The sequence below is a fragment of the Amblyraja radiata genome, chromosome 13, assembly GCF_010909765.2.
Source record: "Amblyraja radiata isolate CabotCenter1 chromosome 13, sAmbRad1.1.pri, whole genome shotgun sequence".
Classification (NCBI taxonomy): Eukaryota; Metazoa; Chordata; class Chondrichthyes; order Rajiformes; family Rajidae; genus Amblyraja; species Amblyraja radiata.
The window spans coordinates 19,564,559-19,590,894 of NC_045968.1; the positions used below are offsets into that span (position 1 = coordinate 19,564,559).

Sequence of the window (26,336 nt, forward strand, 5' to 3'; positions counted from 1 at the left end):
GGAATGGGCTTGAAAGAGTATTGCATTTCATTACATACACCGTTTAGCATTCGTTTTGTCAAAATATTCAGGGCAATGACTGGCTGGCACAAGTGCGTTCCAATTTTTTTTCAATACCCTAAAGAATCTGTGATTATTCTGAATAAAACAGGATGTGGAGTTCATTGTTATAGGGCAAGATTTTTAAGATGATTCTCTGTGGATGTATATAATCTGGGAAAGACTTAGGGCCATCAAGGAAGTCTTACACGATTGTTTGAAACGCTATAATTTTCTCCCTGAAGACCTTTCTTAATTAATTCTGGTAAAAAGTAAGGAGGTGTCAGAATTGGGAAACTACAATACAGAACAGCGTGGGTCTCTGGGAATTTTTGTTTCAGTCAAACCTATTTACGTCAAGCTGTGATGTAAATGGATTAGTTACTTTAAATAGGAAACTGGACAATTTGCAGTCTTGCTGATGACTCAAGATTTGTCCACATCTGCATTTTATTTTAGACATTCAAATACAGAGTGAGAATAAAGATCCAAAGTAAGTGGTTAATTATTGATTTAGTAATCTCTTTACATCCCAATGATCATTAGAGGGGATATGGGTGGAGATTCTATTATACGAGTGAAATTGAGTAGACCAACATCTGAATAAAAAAAGCGTACAAGTAAGAAAGGTCATACAACCCATTTAACCTAGCCCCTCATTCAAATAGGTCCTGACTAACTTGTGATGTATTAATGTACCTTCGATCGCCCCGATGCGGGAGCTTCGATCGCCCCGACGCGGGGGCTTCGATCGCCCCGACTGCAGATGGTTCGACTGCCCCGACCGCGGGAGAATAAAGAGGAAGGAGATTAGAATTTATTGTCTTCCCTCACAGTGAGGAATGTGGGGAATCCACTGTGGTGGATGTTTATGTTAACTTTTATGTAGTGTGTGTCTTGTTGCTTTTATTTATTATGGCTATATGGTAATTTGAGTTTCACTGTACCTTAATTGGTACACGTGACAATAAACAGACCTTTGAAACCTTAAAATCTTTAACTTAGTTCTATAATCTCAATACATTTTTCAAAGACTAGGGAGTCTTTGCGTTGGGAGTAGAATTCATTTCACTAATTGTAATGGATCAGTGAGGTGCCACAGGGAACGGACCAAGCAGAGCATTAAAATATTATTGCTATATGGAATCAGTGCCCAGGCAAGCAAGGCAGATTAAATAAATCCACAAGCTCTAGTATAAATATGGGAAAAATAGTAGTTATATACTGACTCATTTCTCATCAACTAACACACTCGAGAATTTTCTGCAGTAAACCTTATAAGGCTTATAAAAACAACAATCTCCCGTGACAACATTTGCAATTTTAAAATTGCTAAAGCCAGAACTGACTGTGCAACTATTTGTTTTGGGCTTTGCCTTCTTCATTTCATTGCCAGCATGCTAAGGCAGTCTGATAACTATGCTGCAAATAATACCATAGTCAAGTAAACATTGACTGGTTCAATCATAATAATACTACCTCTGCTTAGACATAGATATTCCTGAGATGTTGATGGAAATATTTATTAACAGAATGGAGAGAATGAAAGGTTTCAGCAAGAAAGGTTAAGGGCCTGTCCCACTTAGGCGACTTTTTAGGCGAGTGCAGGAGACTCTGCACTCACCTCATGATCGCCACATGGTCGCCACATGTTCGCTGGTGATCTCTGGTGAGTCTCCTTCATGGTCGCGAGGAGTTACCGCCTTCTGGGAACTAGTTGCAGCCTCAGTATGGTCGCAGCAAATGTTTCAACATGTTGAAAGATTTTCTGCGACCAAAAATTGATCGCCATGGAGAAAATTGATACTTTTGTAGTCGTAGATGCAGTGGTGGTGGGATCACCACTTAGTTGCAGGTAGTCGAGATGGCAGTAGGTAGTTTTAGTTAATCTCCTTTGTGACCGCGCATTTCGATTGGCTCATTGGGGTTAAAAAAAACGTAAGCACGAGTTTTCAGAAATAAGGAAAACCGACCGGTAATGTTAAATGCCCGCCAAACTTCACAGCTGTGTATCTCTGGCCTATTAAAAGTTGTCTGGTTTCTTAAAAGTATCTCCACTCCTTCTCCCCCCCTTCTCCCCCTCTTTGCCCCCCCCCCCCCGCTCTGTTAAAGGACTTACCGTACACTGCTAGCCGTCTTAACCTTCCTGTTCATCGCGGTGTGTGTCTGTATCACCTTGGCTTTGCATCATGTGAATTTCAGACAACACTCCCCCACTTTTCCAGGCACCCGCTTTTGCGGTGTGTGTGTGTGTGTGTGTGTGTGTGTGTGTGTGTGTGTGTGTGTGTGTGTGTGTGTGTGTGTGTGTGTGTGTGTGTGTGTGTGTGTGTGTGTGTGTGTGTGTGTGTGTGTGTGTGTGTGTGTGTGTGTGCGTGCGTGTGTGTTCCACTCTTGACACTCGCCGTTCCACTTCCCGCTTTTTTTCAGCGAATGCAGCGAATGCTTGACACTCGCCGGCAGTCCACTGAAAAATCGCCTAAGTGGGACAGGCTCTAGGATATTCTATCTGAATAAGCATCCACTCAGACACTGCGTTTTTAGGCCAAATGCACTGACATTCATTCTTTTTTGGCCTCATCAAGATTTTATTTGTAATGTGCTGTCTAAAATTCTATAGGCAGTAGTTTAGCAGACTATGTTTAACTTTTAGACATCTAATCAGTGAAACATGCACTTTGTAATATTGCAGTGCGATTGTGACTAGGGTAAAATAATTTCTGAACTTTTTGTCAGTCAGACAGTCTCTCTGGAACTTCGCATACGATGATGGATACTTTATATCTGCAAAGATTGGATTACTTCCGGGATTGAATTTTATATCTTTGTTTGATATATATGAAGCAGGGGAGAGAGGATCAGGGGGGGATATTAATAATTTTTATAAATACTTTTATACATAAAAAATCTGGCAACTACGAAAGTCAAAAAGTTCAATTCATGATGGAGCTTGACTCCACGGATAATCCTGCCGGCCATCAAAGGTATTCGCTGACAAGGGGCCAATGCATCAATTCTGCATTTGCTGAGAGAATCAGTGGAGCAGCACCTAACCCCATGGCATTGAAATGGACAATAGATGGGATTCACCTTATCTTCTTTACAACACAGTTAAATAATTTAAAAACAAACTAAAAACAATAGGATGAAGATAGTGATATCTAGGAATTAAAACATTCCACCATTGTGTCACTCAGCCCCTCTGAAGATTTACAAGGATGTTGCCAGGACCTGAGCTATAGGGAAAGGCTGGGCAGGCTATGACTATTTCCCTGCTGTATGACTGCATGACTCTAAAATGGTTGAATGCACAAACACACTCATCTTATACATACTCCTGCATATATTTGCGGTTAAGACAAAACAAAAACAGCAGTGAATGTGACTATCAATACAATGTGGGACAGTATTCTGCACAGTGTCTTATGAAAAATCAAATCCTTGCAGTTTAAATTTCATCTTTTATTATCATTTTCCATTGTTCTTTCTTGGTGACAATGCCGCTGGAAACTCCCATGGTATGGCCGTGTGAGAGATTAGGGTCGAGTTTTATTGCAACATGTTATAGAGTGATAGCTTACATCAGCCCTACCCCACATCAAATGTTTCTAAGCACGTCAGCATCAAGAAGGCAGGTACCATCCCAAAAGGAGTTTGGACAGTTAGAAAGTAAATAAGCCTGATGTGCGTTTGTGCAATGCCTTGTTTCTCTAAATAGAGGAACTATGCATCTGCTTTTTGCTAATTCCACTTTTCCATACAGGTTAACATTGTGTTACATATGAGATAGATATATATAACAATTACAGCATGGAAACAGGCCATCTCGGCCCTTCTAGTCCGTGCCGAACACTTATTCTCACCTAGTCCCATCTACCTGCACTCAGACCATCACCCTCCATTCCTTTCCTGTCCATATACCTATCCAATTTATTTTTAAATGATAAAATTGAACCTGCCTCCACCACTTCCACTGGAAGCTCATTCCACACAACTACCACTCTCTGAGTAAAGAAGTTTCCCCTCATGTTACTCCTAAACTTCTGTCCCTTCATTCTCAAAGTGTTCCGCGCACTTAAAATAGTTGAGCCCAATAAACGCATCTGCACAGGTTCATGACAGTTTCCAGCTGTGTTATTTCTACTAAATTTTATTGTTAAATGTATCAAAATTATAGCAAATTCCTGTAAATATTCTTACCTGAATATTCTTGCTATTGAGGGAGTGCAGCGTAGGTTCACAAGATTAATTCCCGGGATGGCGGGACTGTCATATGCTGAGAGAATGGAGCAGCTGGGCTTGTATACTCTGGAGTTTATAAGGATGAGAGGATGATCTTATTGAAACATATAAGATTATTTAGGGTTTGAACTCGCTAGAGGTAGGAAACATGTTCCTGATGTTGGGGGAGACCAGAACCAGGGGCCACAGTTTAAGAATAAGGGGTAAGCCATTTAGAACGGAGACGAGGAAACACTTTTTCACACAGAGAGTTGTGAGTCTGTGGAATTCTAAGTCTCAGAGGGCGGTGGTGACTGATTCTCTGGATACTTTCAAGTAGAGAGCTAGATAGGGCTCTTAAAGATAGCAGAGTCAGGGGATATGCGGAAAAGGCAGGAATAGGGTACTGATTGGGGATGATCAGCCATGATCACATTGAATGGCGGTGTTGGCTCGAAGTGCCGAATGGTCTACTCCTGCACCTATTGTCTATTGTCTATTGTCTTATCTATATACTGATTACAACTCAGCAGAAGTATGTTAACAAACACTTCCAATAAACTGTACCATCTTTAGGACATTAGTGAACATAAAACAGAACAGCACAGCGCAAGATTGGGCTCATCAGCCCACAATGTTTGCGCCGAACATGAAGCCCAGTTAAACTGATCTCATCTGCCTGTACATGACCCATATCATTCTATTCCCTGCATTTCCATTTGCCTATCCAAAAGCCTCTTATATGCCACTATCGCATCTCCCCTTCACATTTTGCTTATGTTGCTATGCATACTCATGAATGTGTATTTCCCTCTATCATCCATCTGTATGTGTACATGTTTTCATATGCATGGATGAAGATAAGTGTGATAAATCATTTATGAGTGCAAGTGCATGACTACATGTAAATACATGCCTGGCCAAGAGAAAAGTAATAAAGATTAAAATCTGATAAAAATTTGATGTGTGGTGTTTTAGGTAAATCATGTGAAGATACTTTTGTAACGTGCTACCTACTATAGATCGGGCGGCACAGTGGCCCAGTGGTAGAGTTGCTGCCTTACAGAGCTAGAGACACGGGTTTGATATTGAATACGGGTGCTGACTGTACGGCGTTTGTATCTTCTCCCCGTGACCGCATGGATTTTCTCCGGGTGCTCTGGTTTCCCCCACAATCCAAAGACGCATAGGTTTTACGTTAATCGGCTTTGGTAAAGATTGTAAATTGTCCCTAGTGTGTAGGATAGTGCTAGTGTACGGGGATCGCAGCTTGGCGCAGGCTTGGTGGGCCGAAGGGCCTGTTTCCTCACTGTATCTCAAAACTAAACTAAACTAAAACTAAACTGTGTAGATGTGTAGAATTGTAAGTCTGGGTCAGATTACATTGATTGGACATTTGCAAACACTTTGAGATATTGGTCCAAAACCCACACTTTTTGGCAAATGTAGAAGCTTGTGGTAAGGCTACATTTTATTAACAAATCAAGATACAGCTTGTAAAACAGATTTCTTGCAGCTTTGGCACAGAGATGAAAAGCTAATTATTTTCCCTCGTGCAGACAGTGGTGCAAAAGTTGAGCCTAGACTTTGAAGTACAGTACTGGCTTACAGGAGTTGGCTGGTAAGGCTGATGACAGAATGAAAATGAAGCCAGTGAAATCAGATTCAACTGATCAAAGGTTATAATGTACGTGTTGGTCGTGATCAATATTTGACTAAAGCAAAGGATCTGAGTGGTGGGGTCCAATTCTCCTTGCACAACATGTTATTATTCAGAAGGTACACAATAATGCTGGAGAAACTCAGCGGGTGCAGCAGCATCTATGGAGCGAAGGAAATAGGCAACGTTTCGGGCCGAAACCCTTCTTCAGACCATTCAGATATCTAGATACTTGCCTGGTCCTTCGACCTCAGCCTAACGCTGTTGAAAATTCTGGTGAGTGCAACACATGTATAATAGAAAAATACTCCACAGTCATGCAGCATTTGTGGATAAAGGACAGAGTTAATGTTTCAAGTTGATAATAGTATTAATTGAAACAAAACAAAAACGGTTTCTCCACAGATAGGGCAACACAGTGGTAGAGTTGCTGCCTTACAGTGCCAGAGACCCTGGTTCGATCCTGATAACGGCACTGTCTGTATGGAGTTTGCCATTTTCCCCGTGTCTGAATGGGTTTTCCCCGGGTGCTCTGGTTTCCTCCCCCATTCCAAAGACATACAGGTTTGTAGGTAAATTGGCTTCAGTAAAAATTGTAAATTGTTCTTTAGTGTGTAGGATAGTGTTAGTGTACGGAGATCGCTGGTCGGTGTGGACTCGGTGGGCCGAAGGGTCTGTTTCCATGCTGTATCGCTAAAAGATGCTGCATGACTGCTGAATATTTCCTGCTCTTCTCTGCTTTTAGGTCAGGCTTCCAGGCTTGATTTTATATATTTGTAGCAAGTGGGAATGTTTCCATATGGTAGGATTTCCTATATTTCCTGTTCAGCAGGAGACCTTTCTGTTCTGAGGTGAATGCAAAGACTCAATCAACTCCAATATATAACTAAAACATTTATTTAACTCGCCCATCGAAAGAACAGTGACCTCTCAGGGTTGACTAATAATTCTAACATGGTTTGAACATTTATTTGGACAATCGTTCTAGATTTATCCCCTACCCTCGGCCCATCCCCACCCCTTCTCACCTACATTTCAACCAGATCAACATTGAAGAAGCACAGTCTCTCGACTAATTGGAAGAGCCAATACTGCCTTGCAGGATCATTTGGCTTTCTTCTGTGGAAGATTATGGGGATTCATCTACCTTCAAGACTGTTAAGACATCTAATACCTCTGTTTAAAAGTATGAAAATTGAAAGGAAATGTGCAGGGCGAATTTATTCCACTGAGTCGTGGGTGATTGGTATGCATTCCAGGGGTTGTGGTGGAGGCAGATGCGACTTCGGGGCTGTGGCGACGTTTGGGCGGCGGCAACCCGACTTCAGAGCCTCGGAGGCTCGGCCGCGGGCCCAGTGGACGACATCGACGGAAGCTCGCAGGTCACAGGTTGGTGACCTGTTTTTCCGGAGCTCCCGCTACGACAGCCGCGTTCACTGGACTGGATGGCGGCAGCTTCGGCAGCATCGATTGCCCTGGGCCGCGGAGTTTGAACCGGCCCGTTCGCGGAGTTCGGATTCAGCCGCGGGACTGACTTACTTACCATCACCCGGTGGGGTCACAACATCGGAGGCCTGGATCGCCTCAGCGCAGAGGGAGAACAAGGAGGGAAGAAACAAGGACTTTAAGACTTTTACCTTCCATCACAGTGAGGAGGTGCCTGGTGAACTCACTGTGGTGGATGTTAAATTTGTGTTTATTGTGTGTTTTTGTTATTTCATTCTATGTATGACTGCAAGGCACAAAATTTCGTTCAGACCAAAAGGTCTGAATGACAATAAAGGATACTTATACTTATACTTATAGTGTCATTACAGAGGCTTTTGGATGTGCCTGGAATGAAAAGGTATGGTTCATGTGCAGGGATATAAGATTAATTTATTTTGGCATCATTTTCAGCACCAACATAGTGGCCTGTTCCTGTGTTGTACTGTTCTATATTTAGTGTACTATGTTTATTTTCTAAATTAAGACTTGTGTAAAATGTCCCGTGGACACATTACCAATCTGCACCCAGCTGCTGGAGAATTCTACAGATATTCCGTTTGTGGTGAGAGTCAGAATCCAGGATTGGTTTGTTCCTTGACCATAATTTCCTGGGTTCACTTTCAAATAGTGTCAACCCTGTGGTTTGGAGCTATTTTCTGCAGCATCTAATTGAAAAACAAACTACCCACAGAACGCTGTCACAGAATATGCTTGTGGAGGACTGGCCCTTTGTGGTGGACTTCTACTGTTAGATTGTGCACTGGTAATTTATAAACCTTCCTCTCAGGATTTCATTGAACATACGCCCCGACATTGTGATTGTTTACCTTTACACCTTCCTTACCATGAAGTTACAAGCAATATGCATAACACTGAATGTTACAGCAATAAAGAATTGAATTGCATTTGAGTGTTAACAGCATAAAAATTGTTCTGGCAATACCAATTATAATTAGAACAGTTAAAAGCCTCCAATTTAACATGCATAAAGACTGGGTCATGCAAGTCCAGATTTTTTGTGTGCCACGTAATTCACTTATTTTGTAAGAAAAGGCATGAAGGAACTCTGGCAAAGAATGATTAAGGAAAATATCAAAGCATCTCTCTGGAACGTAAGTGGAAACTGGAACACTTGGAAGAATCTCAGAGGTCACAGGGGGAATGTGCAAATTCCAAACAAACAGTACTGAAGGTCAGAAATGAACCCAAATTGGCCACAAAGTATGTTAAGGGCAAGAGGGTAACCAGAGAAAGACTGTTCCATTAAAGATCAATGGGGCAATCTGTACATGGAGCTAGATGATGTCAATCTTAAATGAATACTTGGCCTTCTCTATTCACAAAGGAGGACGTTAGTTGGACAATTCAGGGAGGTGGGGGTGGAGGGAGACGGTTAAATTGTACAAGCTATATTAAAAATGAGATATTAGATGTCTTAATATGTCTGAGGTTAAATGAATCTCCATGGCCTGGTGAGATGTATCCCAAGCTGCTAGGGGTGAGGAGGGGATGGGATGGTTTGATGGGAGAATGGGAGGGGGGGTTTGAAGGTGGGGGGAGGCAGTGGTAAGGGATGAGATTAGACAATAGGTGCAGAAGTAGGCCATTCGGTCCTTCGAGCCAGCACCGCCATTCAATGTGATCATGGCATTCAATGTGATCATGAGATTGCTGCGATTGTAATAGAGATCATTAAATCTGTCCTAGCCAAAGGTGAGGTGCCAGATAATTGGAGACTAGCAAATATGGTACATTTATTCAAGAAGGGCAATGGGGATAAACCAGGTAATTGCAGTCTCCAAGTCCAAAGTCAAGGGTGGAGAAGTTATTGGGGAAATTTCTGAGGGGCAGTGTTACTCTACACTTTGAAAGGCATGTATTAAATAAAAGATAATCAGCATGGCTTTGTCAGAAAGAGATGCTGTCTGACTAATTTGATTGATTTTTTAAAAACAAGTAACAAAATAATTTGACGAAGGTTGATGTAGTTCATGTGAAATCCATTAAGGCCTTTGACAAGGTTCAGGAAAGTTGGCAAAATTGGATCCAAAATTGGCGTGGTGAGAAGAAACAGAGGGTGATGACGGTGGGTTGTTTTTTGTGATTGATAACCTGTGATGAATTGTGTATTGTAGCAATCAATATTGGAGCACAAACTGTTTGTAATAAATACTGTGAATTTGACTGTGAATGTAGGAGATATGATCACTAATTTCTGAGATAACACAAAAATTGGTGGTGCTGTTGACAGTGAGGTGGAAGTCCCTAGGCTACAGGATGATATTGATGAGTTCATTAAATGGGTAGAGCAATGGCAGATGGAATTTAATTTTGCGAACCATTTTGTGAAGAGTAATTAGTGTATGGCATTCTCAATAAAGGCCCAAAGGAATATTGAGGCTCTTGGTGCACAATTCAAGGATCTCTGAAAGTGGCAGTACAGGTAGATTAGATGGTGAAGAAGGCATGCAAGGTACTTGCCTTTCATAGCCAGGGCAGAGAATAAAAGAGTAGGGAGGTAACAGTACAGCTTTATTAAACATAGGTTAGGTCATAACTGAAGTACAGTGTACAGTTCTGGTCGACACACTATGGGAAGAACGCACTTACACTGTAAATGTGCAGAGGAAATTCACCCGTCTGCTGCCTTGGGCGGAGTGCTTGCGTTATGAGGAGATGGGTTGAGCATCTATTCCTTAGTATGGAGGAGGTCAAGATTGTGACCTGACAGAGGTACACAAAATTATGAGATACATAGATTGAATTGATAAAAGGAAACTTCTGCTCATAGCAGAAATGCAGAAGATCAACAAGCGTAGTGTAGGAGGGGAACTGAAGACGTTTTTTTTTCATTCAGAGGATGTTTGGAGTATGGAATGCACTGCCTGAGGTGGTGAAATCAGGAACTGTCACAACATTTAAGAAGTATTGAGTTCATTATTTAAATTGCCAAAGCATAGGGCTAGGAGCTGGAAGATGGAATTAGTATAGCTGGGTACTCAATGGATAGGGTGGGCCAAAGGGCCTACTTGTGTTTGACCGGTAGTTTAATGCACCTAAGCAGTTGCGTTTCATGGACATCAGTACTTTGAGTTCTGTTGTGCTATGAGTATGGGCAAGACAAATGTTGAATGACAGGGAGTGGTGATCATGCGCTAGCTTTTGCAAAGAGCAGCACTCCCCAGTTTCTTGTACAAACAAGGACTGCAGATTTGCTTTATACCAAAAATAGACACCAAGTGCTTGAGTAACTATACGGGTCAGTATCTTTGTAGAGAAAGGATGGGTGATGTTTTGGGTTCCGATCCGAAACGTCACCCATCTTTTTTCACCATAGATGCTGCCTGACCCGCTGAGATACTCCAGCACTTTGTGTCTATCCCCAGTTTCATAGCCTGGCCACCATGGCTGGCACTGTGATAGCTAGTAATGGGACAAGTATTGTGTAGATGGATTTGAAACAGCACCGTAGATAGCTTTTTCACAATAATAAGGATGTTTAGTTACTTAACAATTTGGCGTTTAACTTGGTCTGTCCTAGTACTTGCAATATATTAATGTTATAAATAAACTAGCTAAGAAAATCAGGCAATTGCAGCTACTTGATAATTGTGCAGTCAATTAGAGTGCAGTGATAAATAGTTATAATTTTCTAGCTGCAGGGAAGAGAGTCCATATTTCATATTTCATTTTGTCAGTCATCCTTATCTCCGGTACCACTCTGAAAGTTGACAGTTCAAGTTTCACTCCAGAGACTTGAAAGCAAAACAATACTGAACCTGCAGGCTAGTATTGAGGGGGCTCAGCGTTGATGGAATTGCCATCTTTTGGATGAGACATTAAGTACATTATCTGCAATCTCAATTGGATAAAGAAAAAAAGATTCTGTTCATATTTTATAGAGGAATGTGATAATCTGGTAACCTGTCCAATGACTAACTCTCACCCAAAATTAATAAAGCAGGGTGTGTGTAGGAAGGAACTGCGGATGCTGGTTTTAACCGACGATAGACACAAAAATAGATAGTTCCCCTCTCCCCTGACTGAAGAAGCGTCTTGACCTGAAACGTCACCTATTCCTTTTCTCTATAGATGCTTCATGACCCGCTGAGTTACTCCACCATTTTGGGTCCCCTTCAAGGGGATGTTTGTGCGATCTGGCTTTGTGTCTACTCTTTGCCAAATTTCCTATAATTACCCCAACAACCAAATCTTACTGACTATGAAGTGCTTTGGCACTTCCTTAGATGGAGGATGATATTATTACACAACTCTTTATTAAAGATTGTTTTGCCTTACAAATCATAATGAGAAATATTAACATATGATAGATAAGGGGTAATGCTGATTCTCACTGGTAAGCAGAAACCAAGCGAGAGTGAATGGAGTCATAGAGTGAATGGTTAAAATGGGCCACAACATCCATTTGCACTGATCCCACTGCCTTTATGCAGCAACTGAGCAGACAGAAGGAACCTTCCTTTATATGAGCAAATTGTCCTCAATGCAATGGGATACCTACTGCCATCCTGCCAGTGTAACCATAATTGTACCAGAGTCTGAGTAAATAAAGCTTCCATCCACAAAAAAAATATATAGGTCTTTACTGTAGTTTGGAGCTGGTTCAGTTTCTTGCAGTGAGGACTCATATGTCAAACAGGCCTCTTGAGTTGTGGAACAGTGGGGCAGAGATAAATAATATTGGTTTGATCATGCCTGCAATATACCATAGGTCCCACTGTATCATTTTGTAAAGATGGCAGCTTCCTGGATCGCTGTGAGCTGAGATGCTGAACTTAACCCTTGGGCTATTGAGCAGCATCCTGGTAGCCATATCCGTGCACCCACTCATTGGCCAAGTGTGATTGGTTGAGAAGGACTATGGCAGGGTTGAATTAGCCGAGGCTTGTTTGGTGGGAGTAGGGCGGGGGTGCACAGGAGGTCACATTGGACATATGCTGCTGAGTGCTGGATTATATCATCCACCCACTTACTTGTTTCCCAGCCCATTTTTAAATTATTTCTGTTGACTTAGTATGATGTTTTAATTAATGCCATAGTTGTTTTTACATTTGAAACCCGTAATAAAATCTTTGCTGTCGCACAACCACTTGATCCATTTAAAACAGAAGCTTCATTCCTTATTGCATAAGGAAATCTGGCTAATTATTGAGCAAAGCTAATTGACAGACTGCACAACTTCCAATACTAGTAATCTTCAAAACAATACAGACTATTATACAGCAATGAACATTCTCTGTAGAGTGGTAAATAAGGAGTTGCTATTTCTAATTTATGTACGTTGAATTTCAATGTCAGTTGCAGAGAGATTACTGGTTGTGGGGAGAACATTCGTTAATGGCAGACATCAATAATAGTCATTTGTTCTACATTGCAGTGAGGGTCATAGGCTGAGAGGCCAAGGAATAGAGCAGTATTCCTTACTTTTGGTTGTGCTTAATTCAAGATTGACCAAAATCAAGAAAAGGGGAACAAAATGACAATCGATTGCACATTAAACAGTTGTCATCAGTCTCAATGGTCTGCTAAATCAATATTTGATAATTGGTCTGGGAAATTTGGAAATTGTTCAAACCAATATTGATAAAACGAGCATTGCAACTATGTGAGCCACGACATTAAGGGATACGCTTTGTTTAGTTTAGTTTAGAGATACAGCATGGAAACAGGCCCTTCGGCTGTCCAAGTCCCCGCCGAACATTAATCACCCGTTTACACGAGTTCAATGCTATCCCACTTCCTCATGCACTCGCTACATGCTAGGGGCAATTTTGCAGAGGCCAATTTGCCTGCAAACTTGCACATCTTTGGGATGTGGGAGGAAACCAAAGTACCTGGAGGTACACAGGGAGAACATGCAATCTCCACACGGATAGGACAAAAAGTCAGGATCGAACCCGGGTCGTTCCAGACACTCCGAGCCGCTGAGAGTGTTCACCCGACGCCAGAACTCCATCATCCGGCGAGTGGGCCTGAAGCATCGGGCTGCCGTAGCAGTGACTGCAGAGGCCTCAATAGGCCCGACTATGGGTGAACTGGGGATGGGACTGGACTTTGCTGCCTTCCCCCACAGTGGGAACCATTGTGGGGGGATGTTTTAATGTTTACTGTTAAATTCATTGATGTTGTGTCTTATCTTTATTTATGTGCTGCGATGGCAAGTTAAATTTCACTACACCAATTGGTGTATGTGATACTAAATGTCTTTTGTCCCTTGTCCTTTGGTCACTGGCACTGTGAGACAGCAGCTCTACCAGCTCTGCCATTTTGCACTTACATTTTCTTTGCAACAGGAGCTTATTGAAAATTGTATAACTTCCTAGTCAAACTATGGTCAAAATAATACAACACCAAGTTGAATTTTGCAGACATCAACACATACTGAGAGCATCAATACAAACTTTGACTTGCAACTTGCGTAATCATATGGGACTGTTCAGATCTGAGAATAAAATACCAAATAAAAACCTGCTGTTTCACTAAATTTCTGAGCAAAATATTACAGCAAATGTTTCAAAACTTGAGCACATCTGTTTAAAATCTCAGTTTAGTGGATGGAGAAACAGCAATTGATGTTGACCTTTGGCCCACTAAGGGTACATGGGTCTTTCCCAATCACATGAAACTGGTGTTCAAGACTATTACATTGCATGGTGAAGGATAAGAAATGACCCTTCAACATGTTGTGACACGAAAGGCTTGCAGCACTGTGAAAAAGACCTGTGACAAAATTTCCTCGCTCAACATATCAAACCGGTATATGATCTACTGAATAATTTCAAGTAAACTAACAGATGCTTCATTGCAAATAAAAATGTAGAATTTGAAAACGGATCTTTGGACTTAAAAGCCCTTGTCAGTGATTTGTTCTTTCACCGCTTCCATTTTAGCACGTCCCATGTCCTGATTATTTTACTTTATTTCTAATCCTGCCACCACTCTCCAAAGCACACTTGCCCTTTGTTTAGCTTAAGTGAGTTGATGGTTTTGATGACTATGAATTCCACTTTTCTGTAATTCTCAAATTTGGAAAGAGCTACCAAATATCACTGCTGAGCCTATTAATATCTCGACGTACTGCAGTGAGGTGCAGCTGTATGGGAAATAAATCTGCCTGGGCAGTTTGAGTAGTTGTCACTGTTGTAAAACACCGTTGGGAGCCATGCTTAATGTACGGGGAAAGACCATGGCAAATAAAATAATGGACCCCACCCCCATTATTATCTAAATTTACTTTCTCATTTCTGCAGATCCTTTTATTGCGTATAATATAAGTGTTATAAAGTGGTCACACATATAATATACCCAGGAGAATAATTCCAATTTTAATAATCTTCCATTTATCTGAAATCTTGTATTTCTTCCATCATCCAGGTGAACTGACTGACTCTCTTCATGGACTTAACTTCCTTTCTAAAATGTACGTGCTGCTTACTGATTGTGATGCATATTTCAGAACATAAAAGCAAAGAGGAGGGAGTTTACAATGATAATAATGGCTGGTACCTAGGAAAAATCTACTGGCAACTTATTCCAGTAAGTTTCTGCTTTCACAGTTCGGTATAATTTATATGAAAGCAGAGTTGGATATCACAGTGCAGGTATAATAAAGTGGCAAAGGAAAGTGTACTCTGCACATATCTGGTCTAATTTTAGCACAGTAAATTAACTATTAGACAAAGGTCTTTGCTTATCACACCGTAATAGCTTTGTATATTATATTATTACTTCCTCTATCTATTTTAGAAACATAGAAACATAGAAAATAGGTGCAGGAGGAGGCCATTCGGCCCTTCGAGCCAGCACCGCCATTCATTGTGGTCATGGCTGATCGTCCCCTATCAATAACCCGTGCCTGCCTTCTCCCCATATCCCTTGACTCCACTAGCCCCAACAGCTCTATCTAACTCTCCCTTAAATCCATCCAGTGATTTGGCCTCCACTGCCTCCACTCCGATTTTGTTGTTAGTAAAACTTTGGACTCTAATCCTTAAGATTTATTTTCTATTTGAATTTAGATTCTGTTTTAACATCACACCAGTATTCAGAAATTTGAAACATGTACCATGAAGTAGCGTGCTTTTGAAAATATGCTTGCACAGTGAATTATCTGTTTTTGCAGGGATCTTCAGATGAAGTGTGGAATCAGGGTAATGATAGGAGTGAAATCCAGAATGGAAGAAATGGCCCAGCATAACATAAGATTAATGCAAGGTTATAGAAGCGGGCAATTCATTCCTCCTTGTGTCCACTGTTTCTTTGAAGGGCCTATCTAATTAATCCTTATTTCCCTACTCCTTCCACATATCTCTGCAACAATCTTGTTTAACTATATATCCATATATTTCTGAAAGATAATCTTCAGTCTGCTTTCATTACCCTTCAGGACTATAAATTCCAAATTATAATAAATTACATTAAGAAAACCTTTTCATCGTCTCTCTTATTATTTTGCCAATCATATTCAATCTTGATCCTTTGCCTACAAACTTACTTGTCAGTTAATACAGTTTTTTTTCTTATTTGGCCTGTCAAAACCTTGCACAATTTTGAATAACTCCTTTGTCTACTATTTAGCTTATCTGCTCGAGGCCACACAATCACATCTTCCTAATCTTTGTGTATCTCTGAAATCTTACATTCCTTGTGCTATCCTAGTCAATTCCGTCCACTCCTATCTGAAAAGCTGCACCATTTCTAATAAGTTAACTGGAAATAATTCCTGCTGCGGCCTAACCAATGATTTATATTGTAATTCAAATACTCTAATAATATATTTCTTTAGACCCGAACATGTTAGAATCTACAAACTCTGCCTTTGTAAAGACTGAAGTTCTTAAATCCATTAATAATGATTTTATAAAACAATGAGGAATCAATCCGATTGAAAAATTAAAAATAAAACAAACTGCAGAAAATGAAAGTGTTGAATTATTAAGGGATTATGAACTTCAGTCTTTCATAAACTATTGCTGTTTTTTCGTCAAATCCTCTTCATGTGATTCTAGCACAAGTTTAAACTGTCATTAAGATTGATGGATAATAAATCCCACAAAATTTCCATTATATAACTAGCTCTACTTAAAAAAAAACACATTTTAATCTAAGGTGGATCAAATAATATTCAACATCACAAGGGAAGACATCCCTTTGGCCCATTTTATTTCATTTATCTAAGATGACCCTACAACTCTCCAACTTCCCTTTATAGTTTAAATAGTTCCAGTCTAATCCCCCCTCTCTGTTTAGTCAGACTTCCAATGTTTAGTATTAATCATTCATTGATGACTTCCAGAGATCGTTCCAGATTCCATTTTAAGTATAACATCCTGCTTCCTTTGGCTGTATTCATGCGGTTCAGGTTGAAATTATTTTCCAGTCTATCTATTCCAAATTGCTCCTGGCCATCAAGTGATGATACACATAACATCATTTAAACGTGATAGAATTTTGTTTCCATACAGCAAGTTCTACTTTTCTTAAGCCATAGACTTAACGCAAACATAAAATAGGCCAAATTGGTCATTAACTGTAGATCAACAGAACATTCAGCTCCATACCTTGAATAAAATGACATCCTGCTCAGGTCCAATTCAGTTTCAACTGGCTGATAATGCTGAAGAGAAAATATACAAGGAACAAATTACTTTGATTTTGAGATTTCAGCTGGAGCTAAAAAACAGATAAAAAGGACAGTGTGTGCTGTCATGGACTGTTCACCAACCTGTCCAGGGAAACGAACTGTATCCATGGCTCAATTGTGATGTGCTTTAACCCACCACTTAAGTGCCACCCATCAATTAAAAGTACAGATGCTTATATATGTTGGACTATTGAAATGAAAACGTACTGATTTGATGCAGATTACATCACTGGATGATGAAATGTGCCACAGGCAATTGCTTCTAATGTGCTGCGGAAATACAATGTGGCAGCTGACCTAAATTTGTCTAGAGAAGGAAACCTATGACATAACCTGTGCTAATGATGACAAGTTGACACTTTCACTTGGGCATTAAATCACAAATTTATAAATGTAAAAATTATTTCTTTGAGATAGGAACCAAATGAATGAGTGTTAAAGCATGCATGTCAATGCCTTTTATGAAATTCAGTGCCATTGAAGCACAACGATGGATTGGTACATCATAATGCCTTGAGAATAAAGGCATTATGGGGTACCAATGGCATTATTCTTTTAAGAGTATACTTAATCGTCCTTCACTGTACCATCCTGGCTAAGATATCATCCTTTGTTTAGAGTTAATAATGGGATTTTCTGCATATGTTGCTAAAATGTGTACTATTCTATCCAATCGCATTTAGAGCAGTTATTTATTTAATCTAATGTTTTCATACATTTGTCTCTTGACCAGAAAGCACTCTGATCTGTGATCTAAAATTTGATGCAATCAGTGAGGATTTGCTGTTCTTCTGGATTAGGGATATTTTGCTCCAGGCTTCTGTCTGGTTTCTTGTGTTGGAGAGTTTATGTGCAAACATCACTTGCTTAAAGCATTAGCTCCAACTGTGATGCTGCTTTTGCTGGCCAAAAAGCAGACCAATACATAATTGGCTTCATGGTAGGAATCAAAGGGATATGGTGGGAGGTTGTTTTTTGGACTGGAGGCTTCGGACCAGGGTGTTCTTCAGTGATCAGTGCTTGGCCTATTCTCGTGTAATCTCTATAACAACAATTTGGATGGGAATGTACAAGCATGGTTAGTAAGTTGATACTAAAATAAGTGGTATCTTGGACAGTGACGAAGGTTACCATGAAATATGGAAGGATTCCCATCTGCTGGGTAAGTGGGCCAAGGAATGATAAATGGAGTTTAATTCAGGTAAGTGTGGGGTGACGCATTTCTGGAAGTCAAACCTGGGTGGACATTTACTGTGAATGGTACAGGCATGTGGAGTGTTGCAGTTCAGATGGACGTTAGAGTATAACGACATAGATTCCTGAAAGTGGCGTCACAAGTGGACAGGGTGACCTTGAGCAGTAAGGGCATGAGTGGTTGACAGCCGAAACAGTGGCTGCCAGCCAGACAGTGATCTGGTGTGCACTCTATGCCTCTTTGGTAATGAGATACAATATAGTATCTATTCCTATATATTCTAGTTTGAGGTTCTTGCACTTTCTATTTTATTAACTTGTTTGCTTTATAACATAATCTTTAATTACATGTTCAGCAGACATATAAAACTTAAAACACATGCAGTTCCATCACAAATTTAACCAAAAAAGTAAGGTATCATTAGTACTGGAAACAAAGCATTATAACATATTCTTCTTCATTGCTTGTTTATTTTCACCTTGCTTGCTTCAATTTTGTTATCATTCAAGTAAAACGCTGTTCACACCAATTGTGACATCTCTGTGTTGGCCTGTAAGGTGTATGAATGCTTTTTATAGTTCTATTCTCCTCCTCCTGTAACCAGCCCACATTCAGTTTAAACCTGGGCATAGGCCTAAAGTTGGTAAACCAAATCTGCAGTATTTATTAGAGTCAAACATTTCAAATATTTCAAGCAAAGGTCCATAAAGCCGTGGGTATGGGATATTTATTACATATTTCTACCTAAGTACACAATCCTTTCCTAATGGTGTTAGGCATGCCTGAGGTCTTATCCTCTAAAATGCAAACTTGTTAAATAATCTACAAAGAGGTTTAGAGGCTTTTGAATTGTTCTTTTGGGATCCAGGTTAGTATTTTTAGCTAAATTAGAAACATTGTAAGGCACATTGTTATGATTGTGCACACTGTACTCACTGTATACACTGTACTCACTGTATTCACTGTACTCACTGTATTCACTGTACTCATTGTAAAGCACAAATTAGAAGCATTGTAAGGTAAAAAAGCTTTTCACTGTACCTTGGTACATGTGACACTATTACATTAAACTAAACGAAACATGGTATTTTTATTGGTTTGGTTTATTTTAAAGATGTAGCGTGGAAAAAGGCCCTTAGGCCCATCGAGTTTGCGTTGACCAGTGATCACCACATACACGAGTTCTATCCGACTCACTGGCAACAATTTACTGAAGTTAATTAACCGACAAACTTGCATGACTTTGCAATGTGGGAGGAAACCGAAGCACCCGGAGAAAACCCACGCGGTCACATGGAGAATGTACAACTCCGTACAGATAGCACCCGTAGTCAGGATCAAACTCGGGTCTCTGGTGGTGCAAGGCAGCAACTCTACTGCTGTGCAACTGTGCCACACCCTCATTGTTCATGCACTTACACTTTCTTAAAATTACAACCTTTGGAAAATCTAATGGACTATGAAGTCAATTAAAAAAAACAAACAAATGCAGACAACATTAGGAATTAGGAAGAATTAATGTGGCGTGGAAGAGAAGAAACCTAAAAGGCCATGAGACTCCAGCAAAGATCCATAAGTATAATTATAATAATACTGATTGTTATAATGAATGATTGCAGTAATGAATGTTGTATAAAGTTTTTTATTCCCCCCACACAAAATATCTGTTAAAAACAATGCTGAATCTTTCATCCATGTTTCGGTGCACCATGTACAGTCCCATGGAAAATCATTTGTAGTTTATCTTCCAGAGTAAATTGTCCTGTCAGGTGAACATAAAAAATCTATGGCATTATATTAGGGACGATGAAAGCCATCGGCATGTGTCCTGACCAGTATTTATCTCACAACAGATTATATAACTAGTAATTAAAATTCATAAGTGATAGGAGCAGAATTAGGCCATTTGGCCTTCAGGTCTACTCTGCCATTCAATCATGGCTGCTCTATCTCTCCTTCCTGATCCCATTCTCCTGCCTTCTTCCCATAACCCCTGACACCCATACTAATCCAGAATCTATCTGCACCTTAAAAACATCCATTGACTTGGCCTCCACACCCTTCTATGGCAATGAATTCCACAGATTCACCACCTTCTGACTAAATAAATTCCTCCTCAATTGCTTCCTAAAGGACCATTCTTTAACTCTGGGACTGACCTCAAGTCCTAGACTCTCTCGCTAGTGAAAACATCCTCTCCACACCCACTCTACCCATGCCTAAAGATTAGGTTATGGTTGTTAATCGGAGTTTATTGTGGACAAATTTGTAATTGCTTTTCCTTCATTTTTAGTTTAGTTTAGTTTAGTTTAGTTTATTTTTGCCTGGTAAAGTCTGTTTAGAAATAGTTTAAAAATGGTTCAATGGTTCAATTATTTAATGGCGCTTTTATTGTCACATGTGCCAAGTGCAAACGCACAATGAAATAGTTGTCTTACAAACAGTCCAGTAGAGTATTGCCATACCCAAGCACATCCCTGATTAGCAAAGTGTACAGTAATAGTCCACTGATCCCACATGCAAGAGGTGCCATATTTTAGGGCCATTTGAAAAGCTTTTGTTTGTGTGTTATTCAGTCAAAGACTATACATGAATACAATCAAGTCGTCCATAGTGCACAGATAAAGGATAACGGGTACAACATTTGTGCAAATTATTACATTTGCCTGATAAAGTCAGATCGAAGATCAGATTGGGAGGTCAGGACCGCAGTCTGACCACATTTCAAAAGCATTGTCTGCTAAGTACTCATCAAAATCCTGAGTTTGTGAAATAATATTCAAATTCGTGTGCTATATTTTTCAAAGTATATTAAATTGATGAAAAGTATTTTGGATACTTTGAGTTTGGTTGATGTTTGTTCTTTTTTGATTCACTGACTGTTAGACACGTTTTATCTGCAGCAGTTGGCAACTGCACAACATTTCTAGATGGAGAATTAAACTGAATTTTAATATTAGGTTATTAGTCATTGAATATCAAAGGTCTATAAAATGATCAGCGGTCCCTGGATAAGGGACAGCTACTTAAGACATAGTAAGAGCAAAAAACCCCAGAATCTCAGTGTAAGTGAAACACAAGAACTGGTGACCCACTTTTGTTTGAAATACGCTCAATTTCCTAAAAATAAAACAAGCACACCACATTTTGGCATTGTCTGTAACTAAGGCCCAAAACAAAAGCTCATTGTGAATAAAAAGATCTTTGTGTGAAGCCAATGACACACTCAACAGCTCAATTCTCTTGTTGAGTTGTTGAGTTCTCCCAGCAGTTTATTTTTTGCTCTAGATTCCAGCATTGCAGTCTCTTGTTTCTCCAACTCAACTCTCCCGATTCACTTTGTTAGTCAACTTCAATTTATCTCTGAGAGTAAAAGTAACGGCTGAGTTGGTTTCCAGGGACAGTAAAAGGGTGGATGCTCACTGCGAAGAATAGCAAATGTGACAAAATCCAACTGTATGTAGCAGGGTCGCATAAATAATAAAAAAGAGTTGCATATAACAGAACGCATATAAACCAGCAACTGCAGTTCCTTCCTGCACATCAGAGAGATACCCAAGAGTGACAAAGGTTTCAACTCACGTAATGTGCAGGAAGGAACTGCAGTTGCTGGTTTATACCGAAGATAGACACAAAATGCTGGATGCTGGAGCATCTCTGGAGAAAAGGAATAGGTGCTGCAAGGCTCGGTCCTGGGACTGCAGCAATTTACAATATATATTAATGATTTAGATGAAGGAATTAAAAGTAACATCAGCAAATTTGCAGATGACAAAAAGTTGGGTGGCAGTGTGAACTGTGAGGAGGATGCTATGAGGATGCAGGGTGACTTGGATATGTTGGGTGAGTGGGCAGTATAATGTGGATAAATGTGAGGTTATCCTCGTTGAAACGTACAGAATAGTGAAAGGCTTGGATAGAGTGGATGTGGAGAGGATGTTTTCACTAGTGGAAGAGTCTAGGACTAGAGATCATAGCCTCAGAATTAAAGGACGTTCTTTTAGGAAAGAGATGAGGAGAAATGTCTTTAGAGGGTGGTGAATCTGTGGAATTCTTTGCCACAGAATGCTGTGGAGGCTGTTTGAGGCAATTTTTAAGGCAGAGATATATAGATTCTTGATTAGTACAGGTGTCAAGCGAGGTTATGCGGAGAAGGCAGGAGAGTGGGGTTAGGAGGGAGAGATAGATCAGCCATGATTGAATGGTGGAGAATTGATGGACCGAATGGCCTAATTCTATTCCTATCACTTATGACCTTATCAGATTTTCCTCTTGGCAATGACGAGAAATGAATACAGAAAGAGACAACATGTGCGGAAATGTTTCACGCAAAGGGTGGTAGGTGTATGGAACGAGCTGCCAGAGGAGGTAGATGAGTAAGGTACTGTCGCAACGTTTAAGAAACATTTAGACAGGTACATGGATAAGACAGATTTAGAGAAATATGGGCCAAGTGCAGGTAGATGGGACTAGTGTCATGGGACATGTTGGCCGATGTTGACAAGTTGGGCCAAAGGGCCCGTCCTCACTCTCTAAGACCCTGTGATTCTAAATGCTCAGCAGGTCAGAAAAGTGTAAGATCGTTGAATTAAAATGTTAACTCTGTTGCTCTTTACATGGATGCTGCCAGACCTGCTGAGCATTTTGGAATGTTCGGTTTTAACTTTAGTTTTCCTGCATCTTTTTTCGATAAGGTTTCCTTTGTAAAATACATTGATTTTTGGCAATAGATTGAAATGAACTATGATGCATCATTTTTAATGCTTTTTAATCTTTCTGATTTTCTTGCTATGGCGTCATTTTATGGAGTCATTTAGTCGTGACGTGTAAATGGCTACTGAAATGCAATTGCAAGTTAAGCCCTCCCTCTAGTCTAAAGACTAATTTGACTCCATGGATGGACATGGTGTTAGGTTAGCAATCTCACTTTAGATCCTTTACCTGTGAATTCAAATACGGCTTCAGTCTATTATATGCAAAAGGTCAGAGGCAGTGTTACATTGCCAGAGCAAACTGTGAAGGACATGGGTAGTTTATAGTTCTTAGCCAAGCTTGACATCTTACTTGGTTGAGCACCCCAGAACAAAATCAGGCACAGTGTTAAATGAACGACCGACCCAACCTTGTTTCCGGACATCAGTTAGGCTAAAATTATCCCTCACTTTGATCTGATGTGTGACTGAATCACATGTCTATCTCTTCAAATGGACAAAAGACTTCAGGGCATAACGTTGGAAAATAAATTCCCTTCATAACCTGGCTAAAATTCAATGCCGTCAAAGCTTCAACCAATGCTGTCCACATAGATTCATTTGTTATTTGGAGCACCTTGTAGTGTGCAAACTTGCCAGTTTAGACAAAGTATATCAAATAAAGTTTATTTAATAGTCATGATGCATTGAGATATTCTTACAATATAGAAGGGTTTTAAATAGACGTACTATCTCTTGTAGATAGACACAAAAAGCTGGAGTAACTCAGCAGGTCAGACAGCATCTCTGGAGAAAAGGAATTGGTGACGTTTCGGATTGAGATCCTTCTTCAGACTTCAGACTGAAAAAAGGTCTCGACCTGAAACATCACCTATTCCTTTTCTCCAGGGATGCTGTCTGATCCACTGAGTTACTCCAGCTGTTTGTGTCTATCTTCAGTTTAAACCAGCATCTGCAGTTCCTTCCTACACATTGCTATCTCTTGCATACTTTTTGCTCTAAGGAAACCATTTAGTATACTTTTTGAATCTTCTAAAGCATTGCGCAAGTACTCATATGAAGCTCATTAGTCTGCATATTAATGTGTACCTGACATATTTGCAAAATATTTTCAAATATTCTCTGAATTGGCACACTTTATCAAGCTTGTATAATAAGTAATTAAGTGATATCAAAATTGTTTGCATGTGAATTTGATTTATAACAATCTGAAGGCAATTATGGATTTATGGAAAAGTTAAAGGCATGGTATATTTTTACACAGTCTCTCATGTGGAACATTTAGCATCTGGGGTTAATAAAATACCACTCGCTTTCTGTTCTCTTTTCTGCAGGTTTCTACTGCAGACTGAAGCAGAGCTTCATGCCGATGGTGAGAAATGAATGTGTCTAACATGTGTGGATGATATCATACCTCAAGAGCAATGAGCTCATGAGAGATACCTTACATTACACAGAGGTAATTTCCACGTTATGACTCTGCTGGATTCTGTTTATGCATGATTGCTTAATATGCCAAAACAATTCACATGAAGGCTGTATTAATAAATGGTTTAACTTGGCAGTGCAGTCTCTTTCATTATTCCCTCAAGAGGTCTCAATTTTGAGGCCACTGTGCAGAGGTTGCCAGTCTTTGATCACCTGTAGAATGAATTTAGAATACATTCAGTTTCCTCCTCGTATTTATTCCTTCAGGAATGCAATTTCTCTTTGCTCAGAATCTAGGCAGAACAAAGATTCATAGGCCATCAGCTGCAAAGAGAGAGGGGTTCAGATTAATATCCGAGGATGCAAAAGTCTCTTTGAAAAACCTTTCTAGGGCATAAATAAATTCTTGATGTCTGATCCCAGTATTCTATCACTCTATCATTCCGTATTGTTCCATTTATTGATATTGCTAAGTGTAGAACTCTTTTAAAATTTACTTTGATGTTTTGTAATATTATGATCTCAAATGCCTTGCCTGAAAGCTGATTGAATGGTGATGGTAAGAAGGGTATAGAATATAAACTTGAAATGAATATTTGCAAGAGCATGGGTAAAATGCAAATGACTGAAACAGTTTCCAAAGCACTTTAAAGAAGTGGCACTGCTTACAGAAGGGAAGAAAGCACCAGCCTATGTTGTTATTCGCCAGACATTTCTGTCACCTGGAACTGTCTAGTTTGTTGGACACTTCAGAAAGAAAAATCAGTTAAAAGTAGTGATACAGGAAGAGAGCTGTACGGCCTATTCACACCTTCCAGCTCTAGGCCCACTGTCTCACAGGTCAGAACTCTTCATGCTAGGGTTGCCAACTTTCTCACTCCCAAATAAGGAAGAAAAGGTCAAAATAAGGGACAAATTCCCAATGGCAATTCGTTGGCCGACTTGGCTGTGGCTGGGTGAATGATGAGTTGGCCCGGGTGCGGGACTGCACACAAAGCCCAGCCGGCGGGCCAGCTGAGGAGTTTTGGCCCGGGCCACGCGACGTCGTGCGCAGAGTCCGGCACGCTATCTAACTCAGGAACCGATGATCGGCCATGAGAAGGAGGGGTGGTGGTGTCGGCGATAAGTGAAGGTCCGAAGGACGGACAGCTGGCCGGGCTGCCGATCGACGGGGCCACGGGCGAGGCGCTGCTGCTGAACTCATGGGCTGCACGCGAAAGAACCACCCATTTTGCTACATAATTCTGTGCAGGATTATTTGCTGTAGCTCAATCTTGAACTAATTTTCATTGCGTGTGACTCCTTCACTAATAAGGAAACCACATAATCACCTTTCCAATGACATCTGTTCTCCATAATGTAATACACACATATCACGGTGCATCTTACACACAGGTTCCTAAAACCCTACATGATAGAAAGTCATTAGGCTACGCACAGTTACTTCATTCATTTGGCTTTGATCTTAATAGTCTTGCAAAGGACAGCTGGAAAGAATAACTTTTCCCTTCCCAGGTGTTTGGACAATAGAACAGCTGCATGTGATCTTCTGTACATCAAAGCGATCATTGTTTTTTTTAGAAAAGAATGAAAAGTCCTATTACAGAGTGCATTCAGAAGGAGACTTTGTTTTAAAAGGTTATAATGACGATCTGATTCAATTCTTGAGCTCAGACAAACTTCGAAAAACACCAAAGCTGCTTTTTCTGCTGTGTGATTCATGTGTCAGTGATCAGTAGGCAGACATTTAATCATCTCTCTTGTGCTTTCTGGGAATGGAACAAAAGGTTCAGAGAAAGCAAATGCCAATTTCAGTAGTCAAGTTGCAACAACTAATGGGATGGTATGAACACTGAATTGTTTATTTTAGGTAATTAACATACATAAACACTTTTTTCCCCTTTGTCTACCCCCCCTCTTCCCTGTTTCCCA

The 26,336-nt window shown here is 40.2% G+C and overlaps 1 protein-coding gene and 1 long non-coding RNA gene across 3 annotated transcripts in view; one reads left to right on the forward strand and one right to left on the reverse strand.

Moving 5' to 3' along the window:
* Positions 1-26,336, reverse strand: part of ppp2r3a (protein phosphatase 2 regulatory subunit B''alpha) — a 292,844-nt gene that overhangs the window by 169,339 nt on the left and 97,169 nt on the right. Inside the window, exon 3 of one of the 2 annotated variants that reach the window (XM_033031386.1) lies at positions 16,987-17,042. The exons of the other annotated variant lie outside the window; for it this stretch is intronic. The gene's annotated coding sequence lies outside the window, so the exon portion shown is untranslated. The remainder of the gene's footprint in view (positions 1-16,986; positions 17,043-26,336) is intronic. 2 annotated transcript variants of the gene reach the window in all.
* On the forward strand, positions 6,064-24,537 carry LOC116979690. The gene is made up of 2 exons (XR_004413764.1): positions 6,064-6,193; positions 24,311-24,537. It is a non-coding gene; the product is annotated as an uncharacterized LOC116979690 (long non-coding RNA).